General features: G+C 49.3%; 1 protein-coding gene across 11 annotated transcripts in view; it reads right to left on the minus strand.

The window, feature by feature from the left end:
• COBL (cordon-bleu WH2 repeat protein) overlaps positions 1-24,375 on the minus strand; it is a 261,173-nt gene that overhangs the window by 164,434 nt on the left and 72,364 nt on the right. The gene's annotated exons all lie outside the window — the stretch shown is intronic.

The raw sequence follows: 24,375 nt of genomic DNA on the forward strand, positions 1-24,375 counted from the left end.
CACCCACTAGTCACCCATTTGGTATCCTCCAGATCATTCAGGGAGGCAAAAGACCTTACTTGATACAGGTATTTTATATACAAGTATGTCTCTGTCTTCATGTATGTGTATATACATGCACATACAGAGATGCTTATGTGTGCGTAAGGGCCTCATCTTACAGAGACCGCAGGTATTTTATAATAGCTAGTATTTACTCAGTGCCAGGGCCTCTGCTAATAATAACCTTAGGACGTTCACCTCATTCAAACGATTTGGCAGCTGAGAAAATTGCACGTCCAAGAGATCTGTAGCTCCCCTGAAGGCCCATGGTTATTGGTGTTGGAGCAGCAATGGAGAGTGGACGTGCCTGACTCCCAGGGGCCGCTCCTGCCCACTTTCGCCCTCCCACCTCCTGCCACAAAGAGCTAACGAGCTTAAACTCTCCTGCAGAGCAATCTTCTTGGGGGCACTCTGGCCCAAGGTATCAGGCACGGTAAATCCATTTCTAGAAACTGGTCGCAAAGAAATAACTCCCCAATTATTTCCCCGTGGGAAGTTCAAAGGTGCTCAGTACCGCATAATTTACAATGGCAAACAAACATAAAATAATCGAACTGCACGTCAGTAAGAGACCGTTTCAACAAACTATGGTACTTCAAAACAATGTTATGCTGGTACTAGTTAAATACACTTTAAAAGTATAGGATTTGATGTACCGAAGTACTGGATTCAGATTTTTTTTTTTTTTTTAGAAAACAAATACTGTTTTAGAAAATTCCATTTCTAAGAGAATTATGAATTGTAGTCATAGATCATGGTCTAGAAAGATGCACACAAGAAGCTCCAGGATATGTGTCATATCACATTTTGCTATTTTCACTTCTATGCACTTCCTAACTTTTCTATAATATCACCTATAAATGCATTACTTGTAAAATGAAAGAGGTCACTTAAAATTGAGGGGGGGGGATGCAAATGGGTTTCAGAGCAGGCCACGAGCTCCTGCCATTCATGTCAGGGGTTAATGTCAAGACTCAGATCGGAATGACGTTCCAGTCTCCCCCTCTACCGGGATATGTAGACCTAGATCAATTCCCTTTTTTTCTTGGTGAGCACCTTATATTGGTGTCATAACCGTTATCATTTGTGCCTTCCTCTTATCCCTTACATACTTCCTTCATTTTTAACTTGCAGAAATGAAAGCGAAGTAGTTGGCATATTGCGGGGGGGGGGAGGGCTGTATGTCACTAATTCATCGACCCTCCCAATGACACTCTGAGGAGGTACTACAGTTATTCCTGCTTCATAGGAGAGGGGCATGGACACATCTTGATAAGACTAGAACACAGCAAAGCTAGCAATAAACCCAAACGATTTTCAGTGCTGCATTCTCCAGCCTGTTATGAAGAACGGATGCCACCCGTTCTACGGATGGGGAAGTCGGGACACGGAGAAGTAGGTTACAGAGTCCTTCACTAATCAACCCTGGGTCTAGGGCTAGATGCTCAGGCTCCCAGAAGCCCACCTGCTGTTCACATTACCTCCCAAAGGTGCTTTTGTTGTGGGAAAAGAAGTGTTTATTTTTTAACATGTTGGGGAAATGAATACATTTGCTCAGGATGCTCTCTGTTTATTTCTGGATACGAATAAAGCTGGCTTGAACTCCTGAGTCGAGCAGGAAGCAGCTCCTGACGCATTTATTCTATCAGCCGACCCCACCACAGGAGCGGAAGTAGGGAGAGAGGAAGAAGGAATCACCAGTCACCCCAGCATTCCTCACATGAACAATCTCCCCAGCTCCCAGCACAGCTTTGATCACGGACACCTGCACACATGCAGCATCCTCCTACCGTCCAGCCTCAGCCAGTGGATCCTGCTGCCTCCCAGGATGCCCTCATTCCACATGCAGGAGATGAGCTCCGACCACGGGGGCCATGCATCTTCTCACACCAGACTCTGCGCGGTGCACCCTGACCCCACCCCCACACAGGACCTACAGCCCCGCAGGCTGCCGGGATGTCCGGCGAAGCTTTCTGTTCAGCACAGTGTTACGTGCGTGTGTGTACACGTGTGCACATGTGTGCATCCCTGAACAGGTGTGTTGTGCACAGGTGCACACACGTGTATGTGAACAGGCGTGTCTGTGCATGTGCAGGCCCGTGCGTGTGCAAGCACACACGTGTGTTTATGCAAGCCTGTGCATGTGTGCTCACGTGCGGGCCTGCCTGTGCATGCATGCTGAAGCTAGCCAACGCTGAAAAAACTGGAACATGTCAAAAAACGACATGAATTTCTGGCCCCGGTAAGATCCAGTAAGGCCCTGAATTCCTTCAGAGCAAAAACTGGGTGTGTGCCTCATTTTGGAGTCTGTGACTCAATGCCATCACACCTGTCCCCTGCAGGGCTGCGGCTAATACCCAAAGCAATGGCACAGCCTGAAATTCAGGGGACTCCCTCGACCCTCCATCATGAACCCGCCCTTGCTCCTCCTCCACTCGCCTGGCAATCGGTCTAAGGTTCCCCGTTCCTGGAAAACCCACAATCACACCCTCTTGCCTCTCCCACATCGTACACCCTGCCTGGTACGCTTTGCTCTCTTGAAAACATAGCTCAAAAGCACTTCTGAGAAGCCTCTAGATGCTCTGGGCCTGAGGACACAAGGCTGAGACCAGTGCCCCCTCCTGGCTGCACTCAGGAAGCTCATGGGAGGCTTACCAAGCATCCTAGACCCAGAACAGACCCACGGAACATGCATCACCCGAGAGCTGGTTATGCTATCGGATCGCAACATTTCTCCAGAACAGAGCCTCCTTAGCAGCAAAATCGCACAGCATTTCCATTGCAATTTCTTTATCATTTGATGAAAGCAACTGACAGATTATAAATATCTATGTTGATAAATTCGTGACGTTGCATTTTTTTTTTTCACAGAATAATTATTTTGAAGAGTGCACGTGAGAAATTTCCGTCCACACCAGAAATGGTGCCTGGGGTGTGGATGGAGTCAGGGCCCCACTTCAGAAGCAGTGTGGGTCCATCAGCACAGAGACCTCGGGGGGAGAAAGCCGCTCCACGCCAGCCCAAGACACCGGACACACCCCCCACTCCCCCACTGCCGTCGACCTCCCCATGTGGCAATCCTGGTGCCCATGTCTTCAACTTCATTTAACATCTCTGGAAGGCAGCAGATGCTTTAATATTTTAAAGATTTCATTTAATTATTTGAGAGAGAGAGAATGAGCAGGGGGAGGGGCAGTGGGAGATGGAGAGGCAGACTCCCGCTGAGCAGGGAGTCCGAAGCAGGACTCAATCCCAGGACCCTGGGTCCATAACCTGAGCTGAAATCAGACGCTTAAATGACAGAGCCCCCAGGTGCCCCAGCAGCAGATGCTGTATTAAGACTGTTTATATTCTCCACATTGAGTGTGCTGCCCTTCATACCTATAGGTATTAAGGTGGGGGGGAATGGCTAATGGGTCATGTCCACCCTAGGGGAAGACAGCATTATGGGCTGCATCCGCTCAGGGTGCTGGAGTGCTGCGGTTTCTCTAGACCATTTTTTCTCATGTGAATCTTTATATCCTAAGGGAGAGGATCTACTGCTCTCATTTTGCTGGTTGGGGGACCCGTGAGTGGGTGGTTCCGAATGAGAGCGTCCCACAACTATTTGGGGATCATCTTTTTCAATGTCACTGAGAAAGGGGAGGGAAGCAGAAGGTGGTTTTGTGTCTGTTTTGTTCAAGGGAAAGGCTTGGCCACTGCTTAAAGAGGGTCCGGTTGGGAAGCGGGCCAAGGACCTAACTAACCCATAGCCAGTGGGGATCCCAGATCACCTGTGAGAGCCAGTGTGGGAGAAACTGCTGGAAGGCGTGGTGGTGGGGGGGTGCGCTGGCGGCAGCAGCCAGAGCAGCAGCCAGAGCAGCAGCCAGAGCAGTGAGCATGAACAGTTCTGGAGACAAGCAGCCTGAATGAGAGGGTTAGCCTGTGTGTGTGGGGGGGGGGGTGCATGGGCAGAGCGACCATGGGGGGAAGACGGATGAGTCCGCAAGAGCAGGAGGAAGACCCCATGATATTAGGGTTCCAAGTCTCTGGCTCCAGGGCAAGGGTCAAAGCAGCCCAACAGAGGACACACTGTGGGAGGCAACGACCAGGTGGCTTTCAGTGACCTGGGTCTGAGATGACACTGACATTTCCAAGCAGAGGCCAGGGCGGGCAGGGGAGAGGAGCCTGGGCCTCGACGGAGGACACCTCTCTGAATGCTATGGAGGTCCCCGCTTGGAGCCAGCCACCAACAAGCCCGTAAGTCTGCGGGTGCCGTGTCTGCAGCAGGGAGGGGGTGGAGGACTGAGCCAAGGCACAGTGGTCGCCATTTGGCCTGATCTTGGCCTTCTTGTAGTGTTGGCTGGCTAGTAGGTTCCAGTCTCAGACATCACCCTGTGTGTCCCAGGTAAGCCATGAGGATCTGAGACACTGTGCATGGGTTTCTTCTTTCTGGATCTCAGTTCCTTTGGGGACATTGGGGGCTGGACTACAGGACACTTATCACAGAAAAATAGGAAACCCAAACTACTGCCTTTATATTATAATTAGGATTAGGATGGCCACTACCCCCCCACAAAAAAGAAAGAAAGAAAGAAAGAAAGAAAGAACAAAAGAAAAAAAGAAAAAGAAATGTTGGCAAGGATGTGGAGAAATTGTACTCTGCTGGTGGAAACGCAAAGGAGTGCAACCACAGTGGAAAACAGTACGGAAGTTCCTCAAAAAAATAAAATCAGGTCCCCTATAATTCCTCTTCTGGGTCCAGGAACACCTTGGCGGTGGTATGGGTTTGGTTCCAGAGCACGCAAAACAGCAGCTACCATGGTTAAGACCAGTCGGATGAATTCTTTGGTTTCCAGTGCATGTGAAAGTACTGTTTATACTGTACTGCAGTGTTTGTGGGCAACAGCATTACGTCTAAAAATACAATGTGCACACCTTAATTTAAAAACACTATACTGGGGCACCTGGGTGGCTCAGTCGGTTAAGCATCCAACTCTTAATTTCGGCTCAGGGCATGATCTCAGGGTCCTGAGATTGAGCCCCATGTCAGGCTCCCTTCTCAGCGGGGAGCCTGCTTGACAGTCTCTCTCCCTCTCTCCCTACCCCTCCTCTGCTTGTATTCTCTCTCTCTCTCTCTCTAAATAAAGTCTTTACAAAAATAAAAATACTTTTTTTTTTTTTTTTTTTTTTGCTAAACAATGCTAGCCATCATCTGAGCTATCAGGAAGTTGTATCTTTTTGCTGGTGGAGGGTCTGCCTCGATGCTGATGGCTGCTGACTAACCAGGGTGGTGGTGGCTGAAGGATGGTGTGGCCATGGCCATTTCTTAAGCTAAGACAACAGTGAACTTTGCCATGTCGATTGCTCTTGCTTTCGCGAATGCCTTCTCTGTAGCATGAGACACTGTTTGGCATCTACCCACAGAACTTCTTCCGAAGTTGGAGTCCGTCCTCTCAAACTCTACTACCGCTGCTTTATCAGACAAGTTCCTGCAATATCCTAAATATGTTGTTGTCCCTTCAACGGTCTTCACAGGATCTCCACCAAGAGTGGATTCCATCTCACAAAACCACAGTTTTTGCATGTCCATAAGAAGCAACTCCTCCTCCGTTCACGTTTGATCCTGAGCCTAGCAATTTAGTTCCATCTTCAGGCTCCACATCCAGTTCCAGTTCTCTCGCTCTTTCTACCACATCTTCAGGTACTTTCTCCAATAAATCCTAAACCTTTCAAAGTCATCCATGATGGTTGGAATCCACTTCCTCCAAGCTATTGCTCATGGTGATATTTTGATCTCTTCCCATGAATCACAAATGTTCCTAATGGCATCTAGAGTGCTGAATCCTTTCCAGAAGTTTTTTAAATTGACTTTGCCCACATGCACCAGAGGAATATCCATCTAAGGCAGCTACAGCCTTAAGAAATGTATTTCTCAAATAATAAGACTTGAAAGACAAAATTACTGCTTGATCCGTGGGATATGGAACGGACGTGTTGTGGCAGCCGTGAAAACAGCATTTGTCTCACTGTCCATTTCCATCAGAGCCCTTGGGAAACTGGGTACACTGTCAATGAGCAGTCATATTTTGAAAGGAACTCTTTTTTCTGCAGTAGGTCTCAGCAGCAGGGTTAAAAGATTTAGTAAAACGTGCTGTAAACAGATGTGCCATCATTCGGGCTTTATGGCCTTATTTACGGAATGCAGGAAGACTGGATTCAGCACAGATTTTAAGGGCCTTAAGATTTTCAGAATGGTCACTGAGGATAAGCTTCAACTTCCAGTCACCAGCTGTATTAGCCCCTAAAGAGAGAATCAACCTTTCCTTAGAAGCCAGTCACTGATTTCTCTCTAGCTATGAAGTCCTAGATGGCATCAGTCTCCAACAGACGGCTGTTGTGTCTACACTGCAAATCTGTTTAGTACCTTGCTTAATTCCCTCAACCAGATCGGCTGCTGACTTGCTGCAGCTTCTCCATCAGCCCCACTGCTCCACCTGGAGATGTTTCTTTCCTTGAACTTCACGAACTAACCTCTGCTAACCTCAGACTTTTCATCGGCAGCCTCCTTCTCAGCCTTCATAGAACTGAAGAGTCAGGGCCTTGCTCTGGATGGGGCTTTGGCTTAAGGGAATGTTGTGGCTGCTTTGATCTTCAGTCCAGACCTTTAAAACTTGCTCCATATCAGCAATAAGGCTGTTTTCCTTTCTTATCATTTGTGTGTTTGCTGGAAGAACGCTTCCAATTTCCTGCAAGAACTGTTTCTCTGTGTTCACAACTTGGCTCACCAGTTGTCACAAGAGATCTTGCTTTCGGCCTATCTTGGCTTTCAACATGCCTTCCTCACCGAGCTTAATCATTTCTAGCTTTTGATGAAAACTGAGGGACGTGCAGCTCTTCCTTCACTTGAACACGTAGAAGCCATTGCAGGGTTATTGACTGAGCTCGTTTCAACACTGTTTTGTCTCAGGAAATAGGGACACGCGAGGACAGGGAGACAGAAGAGGAACAGTGGTCTGTGAAGCAGTCAGAACACACACAACACTGATTAGCGAAGGTCACCGTCTTCGATGGTCATGGTTTGTGGCGCCCCAAAACAACAATGGCAACATTGAAGATGGCTGATCATAGATCACCCGGACAAATATAATCATAATGAGAAAGTTTAAAATAATGTGAGAATTGCCAAGATGTGACACAGAGACACAAAGTGAGCAGATGGGGTCAGAAAAAATGGCACCGGTAGACCTTCTCGATGCAGGGTTGCCACACATCTGATAGTGATAAAAAATGCAGTATCGGTCACTGCAACAAAGCCAAGCACAATACAAGAATGTAGCTCTGTATATACCCAAAAGAACTGAAAGCAGAGACTTGAAAATGTCCCCCCCAGGTTCATGGCAGCATTACTCACAATAGTCAAAATGTGGAAGCCACCTAAGCACTCATTACCAATGAATAAGCAAAGCATTCTGGAATATTCTCCAGCCTTAAAAGGGAAACAAATTCTGAAGCATGCTACAACACAGAGGAACCCAAGGACATTATACTAAGTGAATAAGCCAGGAGAAAAAGACAAATACTGTGTGATTCCCCTTATTTGAGGTTCCTACAGCCATCAGACTCAGAGAGACCAACCGTCGAATGGAGAGCACCAGGGGCTGGGGGAGGGCTGGATGGAGAGGTTTTGTGTAACAAATTAACAGTTTTGGTTGATCAGAGTTTCAGTTTTGCAAGATGAAGAGTATGGGCGATTGATTGGCTGCACCGCAGCGTGAATGTTCGGAATGCTACCGACCACACACTGAGAAATGATTAGCACAGTCAATTCCATCTTATGTGTAGTTCATCACAACTGAATCACAATAATTTCAACCTAATAAAATTAGATGTTCATCCTGGTAGTTGTAGAATGTAAGGCAGACTTACTGCCAGGGCTGTCTTCTGTCCCTCAGTGGGCTCCTTCCTAGGGACCCCCCAGCCCAGCTCCCCAGCACGGAAGGAATTTCTTGCTGAGCACACTGGGGAAAGAGAAGGTGGATGTACCACCTGCCAAGGGTGGAGGGAGGCTGAGGGCCCCTTAGAGCAAAGGGGGTGGGTGAGGCTGGACTCCCAGGGGAGGGACCCCTTTGGGAGCAGGTCCAGAGGGTGGACGCAGGTTGCCAGACTAAGCTTCACTGTGCATGAGGGGACAGTGATGGGGCCTCCTCTGCCTCCCTCTGGAATCCTCCTCCACCCAAGGAGCACCCACAATACCTGAATTCCGGCTTGTCTTTTCAAGGATGTAACTATGTGTCAGTTCGAGAGCAGAAGCTGCCCAGGTGGACAGACACACCAAGCTCCTCTGAAAGTGAGCACTGTCTCCACATAACACGGTCACAGTGCCACAGGCTCCCTCCACTTGTGAAGGACTGCGCTGTTCCCACGGACCCAATCAGCTTCACTCGTCCTCAAACATCACCACACTGCTAAGCCTGTGACTCCCTTTGGGAAGGTCTGTGCAGGTGCCATCGAGTTGGGACCTATCCGACCCTATGGGGCACGTGGGCAGTAAAAAAGCAAGGCCCCTCCTGGGCACGCCCCAGGCTGGTGACCCAGCTGGCGACCCTGCCTTCGTTCTCCACACTGTCAGGGCTGGTCCCATATACCTCAGGGACTGAGTCACTGAGCAAGCAGCATCACCCTCCCTGCCACCCTGTGCTCCCTCCAGGTACGAGACTGGGTGTGCCCCAGCAGAAACTATAAAACAACATAATATATACAAAAACATCTATGGGATCTCAAAGGTCATCAGTCAGAACACCGGACAGTTTTCCCTTCAAACCAACCCATATTTCCTGTCTAAATTTCAGGGCCGTGCTTGCTAGCTCCCACATCAGCTGGGACGCCGCTAGCCATTTTCTTCCCAGAGCTCGTCCACAAGCAACAGAACACTGAGATCTGCTCCCTCAACGCGAGGCCATCCAGGAGGCCGTGGGCTGCTCGTCTGGCACCACCTGGGCCCAGTGAGTGCAAATTCCAGGGCAGGAATCCAGGCAGCTGCAATAAAACCCAACTCCACAGGAGCCCGGCCCGGCTGGGGGAGCCCGGGGCAGGCAGGGCCTGGAGCCTGCAAAGGGAAAGTCCCCACAGCTCTCTACTCTAACGTCCCTGGAGCAAAGTCCAAAGGGCTCTCTGCTTTATGTGTGGGTTTTTTTTCCCCTCATGCCTCAAACAGTTTCTCAGTGTCCACAACCAGCGGACACTGAAGTCAGTGGTCATGCTGATGCCGGCTCACCCACCTGCCAAGCCTGCATGATTGATGCCCATTTACCATCCGGCTGCCCTGGCAGGAAGCAGGACGAACAGTATCTGCCTAAAAGGAATTTCAAAGAGAAAGCTGGCACACCCCATTCTTCCCTCTTTGGATCCACTGAGAAGCAAAAGATCTCGCTAACTGGGTCTGTTTTCGCCGCGGGCAGAAGGGAGTTACCGCTCTCTCCCCAAGATTCTTCCCGAGCAGGAAGTTTGCTTCCTTCTAAAAGATTCTGAGTTAGAAACCAGCCGCCTTGGTTCTCAGGGTCACTTTGCCGCCCCTGTCAGCCTGGTCTCTGCTGCTGGCAGCCGGACAAGGCCTCCACCTCCTCCCACGGAGGGAGCAACCTGGAAGCGGGTAGGGAGCCCTAGAGGAGTCAGCGCAGGCTCCGGGCCTCACCCCAGGCTTCCCGAACCTGACTCCGCATTTGTCACAGTCGGAGATTCCTGGGTGCAGTAGTGGTTGAAAGGAAACATCAGAGAAAGGGGTACGTTTCCAACAGGACTTTCCTAATGATGCCCTGGAACATTATTTTTGCACGCTTATGTAACTTGTCCCATGGGGCCACCTGGGTGGCTCAGTGGGCTAAGCCTCTGCCTTCGGCTCAGGTCAGGATCCCAGGGTCCAGGGCTCGAACCCCGCATCAGGGGTGGGGGGGGTCCCTGCTCAGCGGGGAGCCTGCTTCTCCCCCTCCCTCTGCTCATGTGCGCTCTCTCTCATATAAATAAATAAAGTAAAACAAAAACAAAAACCCCCAAAAAACAAAAAACCCCAAACCATAAATGTGTCCTGGGAGCCAGTACCAAGTGCATCTGAGAAAATCATCCTGCAGGGAACCAACGTGGTCGACCCCATCACGTCAGGACCATTCCAAGACCGACGGTACCAGATCTAAGTCGCCCTCCACAAGCTCACCGTCTCCAGGGCAGGCCGATGCGACCCGGCGACGGCGCAGGTAAGGACAGAAAGGACGAAGGACAGGCCGTGCCACTCAGGTATGATAAAGGACTCCGGACTTAGGCTGGTTCAGGAAGTCACCTGCCAGCCGTGGTAACAGAAGTCGGTCGGAGGTGGCAAGCTCAAGGGCGGCATGAGGCTGCTCCCAGCAAGGACGTGAGAGGGAGGCAGGGGGCTGAGCGTGGACTGGATTGCCGAGACCCTTGTGCCTGTCCCCAAATGGCTCTGAGCACAGCAATGCCTGCTCCTGGGGAGCATGTGCCCACGGAGAGCGTGCATGTGCTCATGGAGAAGCGTGCATGTGCTCACGGAGGAGCACGCATGCGCGCACATACACCCATTCCGACAGCTCTGGAAGGCAAGCTCAGAAGCCATAGCAATTCAAAGCTGCGGACGGTCAGATCCAAAGGAGAAGCGCGTGATCGCAGGAGCAACAGGAGAGGGACTAGGTTAGAAAGAGTCAGGCAGAAAGCTCTACATTAGCAGGATGGAGGGGAATGAGAGCTCGTTCTAGAACAGTGTGTGCTCCAGCTGGGGGAAGATGGTGTGGGTCTGGTATGAGAAGCTAGAGAGGAAGGAGCCTGCTGAGAGGGCCGGCTCTTCCCGTGGAGAGCCCCGGAAGGTGAAAGTGAGGTGCTCAGACTAGTGCGCCAGGGCCCGGCAGGTACGGCAGGACGACAGGACGTTGCCCGTCCACCCAGCAACCTCGACTAGAGTCTGGGGGTGGATAGTGTCCATTTTGCCCTGTGGTTTCCGTGGCCCAAGCTGGCAGAGATGGGGACCAGCGCTCCAAGTGGAGCAGATGGTGCGAGTGGGAGGGCCGAGGAGGTGAGCTTTTCCAGGGTTGCAGGGTCCCGGCAGCCCCCACTCACTTGGCTGGGACTCCAGTCAGTACACCGTGAAGATGACAGATAGCCATTCAGGTGCTTCTGCAGTGCTTCTGCCCTGCCTTCTAGCAGAAACAATAACATTTCATGACTCTGATGGTGCTGGTTTCAGAGCCGCCAGCTTGGGTACTCTGCCGGCTAGGAGCTTCTAGCTGCGTAAGCCATGGCTTTCCCCACCGAGGCACTGAAGGCATAGCATGGGGCTCACGGACACTCTGGGGCTCTGCCCATGAGGCTTGAGCTTGAGTTTCCGTGTAGACTGAACCTGGTAACAGAAGTACGGTGACTGCCTCAGGACCTGGCAGGGAGTAGGTCTCAGAACAGCTCTCCTGTCTTTACGTACTCTCATGTGCCCAAAGAGGGCATCGGACCCAGGGAGAAATCTAAAACAGACTTATGGCAGTGTGAAGTTCATTTATAGCAAAAAGGTGCACCTGCGCAGCATGGAAATTTCATCAAGTCACAATGTGTTTGAGTGTGCCTGTTTAGTTTTTTAAAAAACAGTGTTCTAAAATAATTATAGGATTCTTAAGTGAAACTTTTGTGCAAGAAACCTCATCTTTAAAACACATTATTCTTCAAAGCAGAGTTCACGAATCCCAAAAGATCTACAAGTGGAGTTGTTGGCAGCCTAAAGGGTGAAAGATTTTTTTTACCTGCAATCGTGTTTGTGTGTGTGTGTGTGTGTGTGTGTGTGTATTTTTTTTTTAAATTAGGAGCTTCCCGCATAGGGTCATCTGCGTTGTATTCACTGCCACACTGTTCAGTACCAATGCTGGGTGGGGTTGGGACCACACCTGCAGCAGAGACTGAATAATGTCCTCTGCACTGTGAGGGTCAAGGGATCCATGGTGGTCCAAATCCAGAGTTCTTGCACTGCTCCAGAACTGACCACACTTGTTCTCTGTTGCCCAAAATTGTGATGAAAAGGTCCTGCCTTGTTAATTAGACATGTGGTGTTAAAAAGGCAATAGCAAATATTTGATTTAAGTACTTCTCAGTATCAAGTTCACATACATTATCGAACAGGTCCATCAAATTAATGGGATCTTGTTATCTGCATTAAAAAGCCACCATAGGGGCCCCTGGGTGGCTCGGTTGGTGGAATGTCTGACTCTTGATTTTGGCTCAGGTCGTGATGCCAGGATCATGATACTGAGCCCCACACTGGGCTCCACGCTCAGTGCAGAGTCTGCTTTGGATTCTCTCTCCCTGTCCCTTTGCCTCTCCTGCTCTGTGCTCTCTCACTCAAATAAATAAATCTTAAAAAAAAAAAAACACAAGCAACCACAGTGCAGGAGGCATTGATGTAAATGATGGTCACTATCTTAAAGTCAAAAGATTGATGTGCACAGGAAGAAAATGACCTACAAAGATTTAACCTTTTACACGTCAGATTGAATGCTGGTGATCTCAGTCAAGTGTCAGGGCCACAGAAAAGGAGTGGAGGGTTGTGATTCAGAGTGAGGGCCACATGGCTACATGTCAGGCAGCCTTGGATCAAAGCCTCGCTCTGCTGTCCACTGATTATGTGCTCTCAGCTACTGATGGAGCCCTGTGCCTCAGTTTCCTTATCTGGAAAATAGGAATGACCTCGTAGGATTGCCATGATGATCCAGTGTAATGATGCTTATGAGCACAGACACTGGCTAGTACTCAAGTTCACAGTAACTATCAGCAACTAACAACGTTGTTAATGTGACTTTTGTGCTTTATTTGTACAATGTGTAATTTGTACAATCTGTTTTCATTTTACAGTTGTAAAAGGAGCATACTTACCTAGCTTCATGCCTATAGGTATTTAAGAAAACTAAATACATTTAATTGAATAAAAGATGTCACAATCGTTGTTTTGGGAGTATCACAAGACTTTCTTACACTGTATGCAAAAATAAACTCAAAATGGACTAAAGACCTAAATGTGAAACCTGAAACCATAAACCCGCTAAAAGAAAACACAGGCAGTAATCTCTTGGACATCAGCCTTAGGAATATTTTTCTGGATGTGTCTCCTCAGGCAAGGGAAATAAAAACAAAAATAAACTATTGGGACTTCATCACAATAAAATGCTCTTCTGCAGCAAAGGAAACGGTCAAAAAATGAAAGGCAACCTACAGAATGGAGGCAGAAATTTGCAAATGATAGTCCAATAAGGGGCTCATATCCAAAATATATACAGAATTTACACAATTCAATGCCAAACAAACAAACAATCCCATCAATCCCATCAAAAATTGAGCAGAAGACCTGAACACATCTTATTCCAAAGAAGACATCCAGAGGGCCAACAGACACATGAAGATGCTCAATATCGTGCATCATCAGGGAAATGCAGATCAAAACCACAATGAGATATCAACTCACACATGTCAGAATGGCTAAGATCATGAAGAAAAGAAAACAGATGTTGGTGAGGATGCGGAGAGAAAGGAATCTTCGTGCACCGTCGGTGGGAATGCAAACTGGTGCAGCCACTCTGGAAAACAGTATGGAGGTTTGTCAAAAACTTAAAAAGAGAAATATTTTTAGTGCCATCTAGTAGGCCCTAGGTGGCAAATATGGTGTCCATTTCAAGTTGCCTGATGTGTATGGGCATTCCAGTTGAAAGTGGATTACAGCTGGCTAGACTGCACACACTCAGGTGTCCATGAGGCCTGTCCAGTACACAGAGTATGAGCCCTTCATCCCCTCGGCCTAGCCCTACTAACCTAGCCAGTGCCTTCGCCATGATGCTGGGGCCCTTCATCTTCAGCACAGTCTTCTTACATATGAAGGAGAAGGAGCAGTGTCACTGAGCGGGTAGAGCTCCTTAGAACACACACATGGTGGTTATGTAGGCTTGGGTCTACCTCTTATGGAGGTTGTTTTTGGTTTCCTTCCTTCCTTCCTTCCTTTATGCCATGGGACAGTGGCACAACCTTACCTCAGTGGGAGATACAGCATTGAATACCAAGGAATTGGGGTTTGGGAATGATTTTTATGTGTTTTTTTTCCACCTAATGCTATGTGGTATTTTTCATATGTGGTCACTCTCCTTTCTAAGATGGACACTGCCCTCCAACTTTAAAAAAAAAAAAAAAGGTGCCATAGTGCTAGCTAGTAATTCTACCACTGGGTGCTTACTCGAAGAAAATGAATGCACTGATTTGAAAAGATCTTTGTACCCCTATGTTTACTGCAGCATTATCTACAATAACCAAGATATAGAAACAATCCCAGGATCCACTGATAGACGAATAAATAAAGAAGCTGTGGAAAGTACAATGATTGTGAATGTATAATGACTCAGCCATAAAAAAGAATAAGATCTTGCCAATTTCAATAGAATGAATGGATCTAGAGGGTATCAGATGATTTAATTTATATATGCATCTAAGGCAACAAGAGAAATGAACAAAGAAAAACAGAAACAGACTCACACACACAGAGAACACAGTGGTGGTGTTTAGAGGGGAGGCAGGGAAGGGATGGGCAGAATAGGTAAAGTGGAGTAAGAAGTACAAACTTCCAGTTATAAAATGAGTAAGTCAGAGGGATGGCAAGTAGAGCATAGGGAAGGCAGTCACACTGGGGTGAGCACTGGAGTAATGTATACAATTGTCTAATCACTATGTTGTAAAATGAAACTACTAAAACATCATGTGTCAACTCTACGTCAATAAAAAATTAAAATACAATAGAATATTTAAAAATAAAAATGGGTCCCTACACTATCAGTTCTGAGACAGGCAGGCAGACCGAGTCCCAGGATTTATCAGGGGTTTTCTGCTCATCCCCACTATCTTAGATCATCTCCAACTGGACAGGCTGAACAGGAGGGGGCCAGGCAGGCCAGGCAGGATGGCCATCATCCCACTGATGGCCATGAGTGACCAGGCCACACTGAGTTTCAAAATCTGATCTTGTGCATGGAGAGAAGGCCCTTCCTGTCCTAGCACCTTCTAAGGAAGGGGTGTGTGGTGCCTGGCCCACATAAGCCTTCTATCCACTCCCTGAATCCTACCCTGGTGGTTCATCTGACCACAGACTGGGCAGGTCATGTCTATCTTTAAGAAGAGAGTAGTATTTTAAAGAAGAGGATCACCTGGTCCTTGGGTCACCATCACAGTGACAGCTGAGATTCCAAGAACATTCTAGAGCCTTCTGGTACACACATGAGTGATGGAGGCACAGCTCTGATCAGCCCTAGGAGCTCCTCTCAAAACTCATGGAGAGAAGCAGGATTCTCTCTCACCTCTCCCATTCTCTGCAGAGAGGCAGTGGCATCACCTGTGTGACCAACCACATGACACAGTGCCTATCAGGCCCCTGGCATGGCTCTTCCAAAGTCGACCCCTCCCCCTGTGATTCCCTGTCTACCCTGTCCACTCAGAAACCACACCCTGAGACTTGGATTTCAGAGTGGGGCCTACAGGTCACTCTATACTTCGGGGTCACGCTCCCTGAGAGTCTTCAATAGGGTTGGCATGACTAAGGAAATTAACCGGTTTTCTTTTGTAAATGTGTTTTATCTAGTGGGTAGAATTTCCCTTCTGCAAGATACATCTACAGTTTTCTAAAGAAATTCAATGAAAGTTGAAGCATATCAAGTGCTTGATAGATGAAGTCCAGGCAAAGGTGGGCCTTCTTTTGGCACCAACAACGTCCTTCCATTGATCCTTCCAGGGACAATAAAACCCCAGAACAAAGTGGAAGAAAGACACCGATCCCAACAGCAGAGGCCAGGAATAAACTAACTTGATTGTTAGAAATGAGGGGGAAAATACCGTGGAGGCAAATGGGGTGGGAAAGTGGTCTTCCAAACTATTCTCAATAATCTAGCAACAGCACCGCGTGTCCTTCCTTTCCATCCAGGCCAGGAACAAGGGACAGGGAGGGACGCTGCTACCAAAGGGACTCACCTTTCAACTGGGACTCAGAAAGAGCTGTTTCAGAGGGCTCTGGAGTGGCTTAGATGGAATCCCCATTAGAAGCAGGATGCCACTCATTAGGACAAAATCCCCTCATCCCGACCTGACATCCACAGGCTCTGTCCCACTGCTCATCCTTGCTTCCTGCCAAGAGATTCTGCATTCCTGCTTACTCTTCATCTAGTCCCTTCAGCGCTTTGCTTTGTATTTGTAATAAAGTACAGCACCTTGGCATGGCCTCAAAGGACCAAGACTTCCCACCTTGACTCTCCACCAGCCTCAGCTCTGCCACCTGCCAAGTCCCAACCTAACCTCCTCCTCCACACCTGGAACAAGCAAGCTCTCCCTTGTTGAGGACTTGAACATGCTGTCCCTCCTGCTGGGATGATCTTCCCTCTCCTTGGTTCCTTTCCGCCCGCCATGACCCAAACTGAGAAGTGCACTCCCTGAAAGGTCATCCCCCAATTCCTAATGAGGCCCTGTCATTCTCCCTCAGGGACTTGGTTCCTTCTCTAGTGCTTCTCCTGATCTGCACTAACAGGTCTTTGCTGAGCTGTTTCGGACCAGCCACGACTCTAGACTCCCACTCCAAGGGAACAGGGGTCAAGACAGACAGAGTCGCTCAGCAACTATTTGCTGCATGAGTGAGTGATTTCTCAATGCTGGGATTCAGCTGCTATGCCACTAACCAAGTTTGCTATGAATGAAGCCAAGGGGAATGTCCAGATGCCCAGAGGACAGCAGATAGTGAAGGTACCCAGGGATTATTTAGGGAGCCACCAAACACCCAATGGCAAGGAATCAGCTCTCACAGCTCTAAGGACAATATTCAGATGGTTCTTAGCTCTTAGTTTCTGAACACTTATGAGGCAGCCAAGCCTTCTGTGTGTGCCTGCTTCTCCCAGCAGCTTCACACGGCAGGTAGAGCTTCCCATCTTAAGTATGGGGTGACTGAGGATGGCACAGGGTGAATAAGTTCTCCATGGCTGGAAAGACTGGAATGCCAGCTGAATCTCGGAATCCACTCAGGCTGTAATGTGTCCCTGCCCCTCAGCTATTTCCTGAAAGCAAACCCCCAGGGGTATCTGGCAGGTTGATGTTGAGTTGTCTAAATGCTGTGCCCTGTGCAAGAACATTGGTGTCCTGTGGGGGTAGCCATAATGGGAGGGGTAGGTCAGAAAACGGCCCTTTGTTGAAGCTTCTGGCACAATCATAGACACAAGCCATCTGCTGCAATGTGGGGTCTGGACAAGCCTTGTTTCAAAGCATAATTAGAGCCTCGTCTTATTTCTAGGTAAAGTTAGAAGCCCCAAGAATTTCATTTGAGGCTCTAGTTTTCTTATAGATTCCACGGATCACAGGGACCATGTTCAGCACCCTCAGGGAACAGAGGAAGGGGCAGAGTCAAAGGGAAAGGGAAGGACCTGTCCATGGATGGTGTCCAGAGCTAGGACAGCCCCTGAGTCAGTCCTCAGGGTTCCAATAACTTGATGGTTGGGGACTCCTTAGAGGATCTTTAGAGGATCCTTAGAGGATCCAATGAAGGCTACTTGTCCTCTCTCCAGGAAAGATGAACCTTCACGTGCACGCAAGCTCCACAGACCACCGTGAGTGATCAACCCCGGGTTAGAACCCGTATAATACTTTCTCTCAGAGTCGAGCACCTCTAAGAGGGCAACATTCTCTCTAAGGCAACAATTCCTTCTAATAAAGGACAAATGAGGCACATCCCCCAGTTGCATTACTCTACCAGCTCTGTCTTTACCAACAAAACCCGATACAAGAGGGACATTCACCAGAGGTCCAGATGAATGACACGGGCTGAAAGACATGTATGCATGAAAGTCTCAAGTGAAGAGGCCATTCTAAGTTGCAGCTTACAGATGAAGACAGTAATGCCACACTGTTCTAGTAAAACCAGGGGCAGTGGCTGTCCCCAGGAAAAGGCAGTATTTTGGGGCAATGCGGACACCATATTTCAGAATTCTACCCCTGGAACATAGTTCTACAGCTGTAAGCCATCTACCAGTCCCCGTGACATGCTCTGCAGTCAGGAAAACATAAGTTCAGATCTAGTAAAGATACCCCCAAGCTGTGTGAGCTCCAACAAGTGACTTCATGTGCGCAGGTTCTTGGCACTTTTAAGCCTCAGTTTCCCCTAGAGCTGACCAATGAGCACTTTCAACCTTCATCTGACACAGTTAACACAAGGATTAAATGTTTCTCATGCTGCAGTGCTGTGGAGGCCATACTCAAGGACTGGTAGCTGCTACAAATAATTTAACTACTATTAACAGGTTTATTGTTGAGGACAAAAACCCCAAAAAGCCAGCCTCCAGTCTCCATGAGGGCAGCTTGGAAGCTAACTCCTCAAGGTGCCCCCAAAAGGCTCATTTGTGCAACAAATGCATTCAAAATCAACAGAGAAACCCTACTCACAACCTTATTGCACCGCTTTGACCCAGGTTTGGGGAAGCTTTCAGTAATTCAACATAAAAAGATTAGTTTTCTTGATAGGATTCTCAAAGACATAATAACAAAAGATATCCATAACACTCACCAAACTCTACACTTGGGCCGCATATGTGGGAACGCTTCTATCTCTGCACACATCAAGTCAATACTCAAAGAGGAACATAGGAGAGCCGTGTCCCACAGCATTACCCAACTCCTAGGCAGTTAAGAAAGCTCCATAGGTGTGGATCACTTAACCATCGGCAAATGCTCTGCGATGAAGCTGGGCAGAACGGCTTCTGCTCCAACCATCAGATAAAACAAGAGTAACTACATGGTCGAATGATACAGCAAAAGGATCTCTCCTTCCAAATAACAGGCGGTGCTCCTTTCCTGAGGTTGGAACATTCTTATCAAATGAAATGAAATAGATCAGAGAAGACTTACTGATTGCCAAACCACCTGGCAATGTTTGCACACATCCCAAGCTGTTCCCTGCCCCTGCCTGGAGCAGCTTGCTTTGCCCCCTACAAGGAGAGTAGAGCGGTCTCCAGCCTGGGCTAAGGCAGTCCTAGGAGATGAAGGAGCTTCCCTGGACTGGGAGACGGAGGCGAGGCAGTGCGGTGAGAACAAGCAGAGGCCTCTGATCCGACCCAGCCTAGTGACTTATTAATAAAGGTGCTACCCGATGCAGGGTTTCTTCCCAAGCAAGCCTGTGCACGGGTGACCGCGCTTGCGGAGATGCTCCCTGCTGTGTGCGCCACCAGCGACCAAACTCACAAGATGCTTTCATTTTCGTGGTCAAATTCACAGACCTTTTAACCTTGGAAAATAAAATGTTAAAAGGAGGAGCGACTAGGGAGAGGAGGAGAGTTTCCTCCTCCCTAATGTGGATGCCTGGCGGCAGCCTGCTTCTTTCTTACAAAGCGCACCCACCACTTTCTTATACGGGGGCCCATACAGGAAACGCAGGAGGTCACTTGGGGGAGAAAAACCCTAATTATTCTTTAAGAGCCAGGTCATACCTTTCATGTCGATGCCCACCTTGGGCAACAAGGCATTTGCTGAACTTGTAGAAAGCAATTCTTGCCATCCAAAGGCACAATTCAGCAACTTCTTTTCCTGAAGAGTGTTTGTTTTTCTTTTCTTCCCTCCAAAACAACCATGTGACAAGAAGCTCATTGTTTTTTGGCAGCCAGTCTTGCCGTAGTGTGGTTTTTCAAGCTCGAAACCCATATTCAGTTTCTACCAAATACCACTGTCCCAGGATTACCAACAATGCTGCCAAACAGATAATGTATGCAGGGAGACGTGCCTAGGAGCCCGACATGCTCCAGTTCTCAACAGAGCTGAGGGCCTGGGGTCCCACTGAAGGCACAGAGGGCCTGAGATAAGGGGATCTGCTGGCCAGGACAACACCTTTCTCCCTTGGGCCCCTGCAGTCTGCTCTGTGTCACCAGAACTACCTACTTCCCTGACTAGCAGCCCCCAGAGATCTGGTCAACCATCCTCTCTGGCTGGGGAGGCAGGGGTCCTCTAGCAGAGCCCCATGGAGGAGACTAGGAGTGTGTTTTCCCCCAGCTGTCCCCTGGTTAGATGCCAGCCTCACTGCACAGAGGCCCTACCCACACCCAGCCACCACCTTGGTCCCGCAATCCCAGAGACTGTGTAAGTCTGCTGGCTTGTAGGGCATTACAAGCCGAATGACGAGCTCTCTGTGCAAAGCTGCTCACTGACCCTCCTTTCACTGGGAGGCTCCACTATTCCCCAAGACTTCTCCCTGGCCTTCATCTCTTCCTACTCCCCTTCCTTCTCTGCCTCCCCCTCCACTCCCCATCTTCCTCCTAAGCTTCCTTCCCCTCCTCCCATGTCAGTGCAAGTTGGTTCCAACTCTGCCAGGCCCCACACGACCTCCTCCTTCCCACCCTCCCTGCTCCACCCACACTCAGGCTGGACTACTGCATTAGACTCTCACAGAATCTCCTCTGACTCCTGACACACCTCCTTCTGAGTCCCCATGTCTACAGGCTAGGAAGACTCTTCCTCAAGTAGGACTCCCTTCTACCAGGCCCCTACTACAAGCACCTAAGTGCTCCCCACTGGCCACTGGGCAGCCCCAAACCTCCCTGCCTGAGATGCTGTATCTCAATACTATTTCCACTGTGACCCTACATCGCCCAGCTGCGGTGACCAGAACCTTGGTGCTCAGAAGGGACTCAGAAGAGACTCTCTCCCCTCCATCCCATCTCCAGCTGCGGATCCTCTGCCAGCCCCATCTGTGAACCCTTCATCACAGCTCAGCACCACCACCGAGCAGCAAAGACCCTACACAGTGCAGTCACCAGGTGCAGCCTCCATTTCCTCCTCCATGTGATGGGGACAACACCTATGCCTTCTCCAGGGGATCATGTCCAAGTTAAGTGACCTCACTCTTCTCGGATCCACGGTCACTGCCTGGCAACTGAGCCTTCAGCGAGCAACTCCTGTGACACAGTGTGGAACGGGGCTATCCTGTTCTCACATGTCCATGAAGCCAGAAAGCCGAGAATCCCATGTTCTAGATTCTAGAAATGCCCCAGCAGGTCCTTGCCTGGAGGGGTCCCACCCACTAGTGTAGTGAGGAGAAGGCTAGAGGTCTCTGAGGCCAGTACGTCAGGTTAGTGGGGACATCATGGTGCCCCACCCCTCACCTGGTGCTTCTCTGTCCTCCTCCAAACCATCCAGGGGCCTCCTGGAGAGCCCTACCACAACTGAGCTGGACTGGAGGCTAGCAGATACAGAGCTGTGGCAGGGCAGGCCCCGGGCTGTGTGGGAGGGCCATGATGTGGGTCTCTGGGGCCAGGGCAAGTTCAGGAATAGAAACAGATGCATTTCCTGCCCAACTAATTTTGGAGGGAGGCTGGCTGGGACTGCCCATGAAGCTGGCTGACAGAGAGCGTCAGAAGTGGGCACACTATAGACCCACTGGGTGAAGCCCCAAAACGTTGAGTTCCTAAGTCAGGTGGAGACTGCAGAATTCGGGAGACTGCAGAATTTGGCAGACTCAAGAGACCTTCAAAGGGACCTGAACAAGAGGGATACCCGCTGGATCTAGGCCCCGGGCAGAGACCACTCTAAGCTGTGGTGCATAAGAGTCATGGACCCCGCAAGAGGACACAGGGTGGGGGCAGGCCGCGCAGCAGCAAGGGAAGAACAGAAAGCCCCACAAGGGATAAGTGCTGGCTCCCTCCATTACTGGCAGCATCCCTACCCAGGCACAAAGCAGCCCCCAGAGGCCTCCAGGAATAGACAGGACACAGAAACCTCCCCAGCAGGTGCTGTGGTGAGGCTCGAGTATGGAGGCCGGGTGGGAAAAGAGAGCTTCAGCTAGATATGGGAATGAACTTGAAGTCCAGGGGGACTGCCTGGCATTTATTCCCGGGTGGCAGAACCGGCAGAGACCCAACTGTCCTTTCGTAAATGTGCTATTCTCCATCTCACCACCATTCCAGAATGATCAGAAATGGAAATAGCCCAAACAAGAGACGAAGAGAGACTAGTAGAGAAGAACGCAGATCTATGTTCTCCCTTTCCTCCTTCTCTGGAAGGCCATGAGGGGAGGGCAGACTTTGGAATTTCCTAGGACCCGCCTGGCTGTGGTTCTGCAAGAGCTGGCTTAGCAGCTCCAGGAAAGCTGAGCCACACAGAAGCCGCCGGTGTACCCCTAAACTGAGATCTGGCACATGGCCCATTTGTATTCCCGAAGAAAAGAACAATCGGAGATTTTCAGGACGTTCTCCTCAATGCTGACAAATTTCTTCCCGGGCCATGTGGCCATTAGTAAGCACAACCCACAGAACCATCAGGGAAACTGTGAGTGAGTCCACTGACAGACAAGATGCTAAAGAACAGAAAATTACAGAAATGACCAGAAATATATTTCAACACATCTCTATGGCAATGGCAGGCACCTCTATTATACACGAGGCATCAGAGAAAATAAATACAGACAGCCGTTAAGTTCTGGAGCGTGCCAGAATGAAAGCTGGCAAACATTAGCTAAAGTGAGGTTTTTTTTTTTTTTTTTTCTGTTTTAAGCATATTTGGGGGGTAATTATCAGCAATAGTGGAAAACCCTTGGTTTCACATCACCCTCCAAAAAACCACGCTGTCCTGTTAGCACTGAATTTTTTTAGCTCAGAAGACCTACTGGCAAATCCTACAGTTTCCTCCTGATTCACTACTGGAACTGGCAAGGGGCAGGAAACACCAGCGAGCCTCCTATCACACACTAGAGACACCAAACCTGGGACATGAGGGGATGGCAGGGATGCGGGTTTATTTTCGACAAGACGCACATGAGGGTTTTTTTGTTGTTGTTTTCTTTCCTTCAGGGGGAAAAAGAAAAGGACTAAGATTGTATTAAGTTCCTTCTAACAAAGTGTAAAAAAAAAAAAAAAGAAAAAGAAAAAAGAAAAGAATGAAGCCGAATGGGAATTCTAAGATAAAAATGGCAGAACAAGAATTTAGAAAGGATGCCACACAGTCTGAAATGCACCCTGCTGCCTACTGATAAGCCGGTCCTGTTTCTATTTACTTTTGTGAATAACTGAAAAGCAGAGAAATCTGACGAGCCAGCTTTCCACAGAGCCAGTAACTGATTGGAAGAAAACAGAGCTCTGAGCGTTTCTCAGGGAAATGAACCCGACTCCTTTACCCCATGGCCAGAATTGCACAAAATCATGGTTCAGAGAAAGGCCCGTTCTGGCAATGCCCCGTTGCCTGATGTCTGCCAGGGAACGTCTGATTTCTGGGCCTGTGTTTTCACGACTCCATTACGATGGGCGCACTCCGGACAGCAGACTCACACAGAATAGCTGTAAAAAATAGCTGAACCTCGTGTTCACTGCCTCACATCTTATTTCTGCCCATTAAGGAACAGAACTTTTACTGCCTAAAATACATGGAAATGACACTTTATTGAGATTGACATTAATCTATTACTAAAGACACCTTCAGCAAAAATAGCAGAGAGACATATAGGCATGAGAACACTCACAGAAACAGAGGCAAAGGGTCAGCCCATGTCGATACAGGCGTTTTCTGGCCTGAGAGCTGGGCACTGGGTGCCTTGAATTCTCCTTTGAAAATATGACACTTGATAACCTCCGTGGGAGCTGAGTCTCAAAATAGGGCCTGGGCCCCACGGCGGATCCCTGGACTGGCGAAATCGGAGCTGGGTGCTTCCATGGCTCGGCTAGAGTGGGTCCTCCAGACCCGCCCCCCCCCCCCAATCCGCGCAGGGCGTGGAGCTGAGGAGCCCAGCCAGGCCCATTTCCCAAAGGCCATGGTAACACGCTGATTAGCCAAGGCCATGCTGGGAGTCTCTAAATCCATCCCTGGAGAAGTTCACGGGACAGGAGGCCAGTGCGGGGCAGATGGGCTCCTGGGTCTCTAACCTTAGAGAAATCAAGGGACAGGGATGGGGAGGGAGGAAGAGGAGGAGCTGTCCTCCCTCATGTCAGTGGACAAGCCCAGTCGCCCTCCACTCTCCACTGTGAAGGTACCCGCTGGTGCCTACTCCAGGTTTTTGATCTGGCTGCTTGGGTGGGCAGGGGCCCCCACAGGACTTCTGCACCACACCATCCCCCACCCCCAGGGGCACAGCCTGGTTTGAGGGGCCCTGCATCCCAGGACCCCTTTAAGCGAAACAACACATGAGCACCATCGTAGGTCAGGTGTGGATGTGGCCCAACATGCTGTTGAGGGTCTAGCCTCAACAGCCAGAAGAAGTGAAGGGGCAGGTGGGCCTTCCCACCCAGCAGCCTCTGTCCTCTCCCCCTGCTCTGCAGTCTGTCCAGCCCCCAGTCC

This window comes from Mustela nivalis, assembly GCF_964662115.1.
Source record: "Mustela nivalis genome assembly, chromosome: 12".
Taxonomy (NCBI): domain Eukaryota; kingdom Metazoa; phylum Chordata; class Mammalia; order Carnivora; family Mustelidae; genus Mustela; species Mustela nivalis.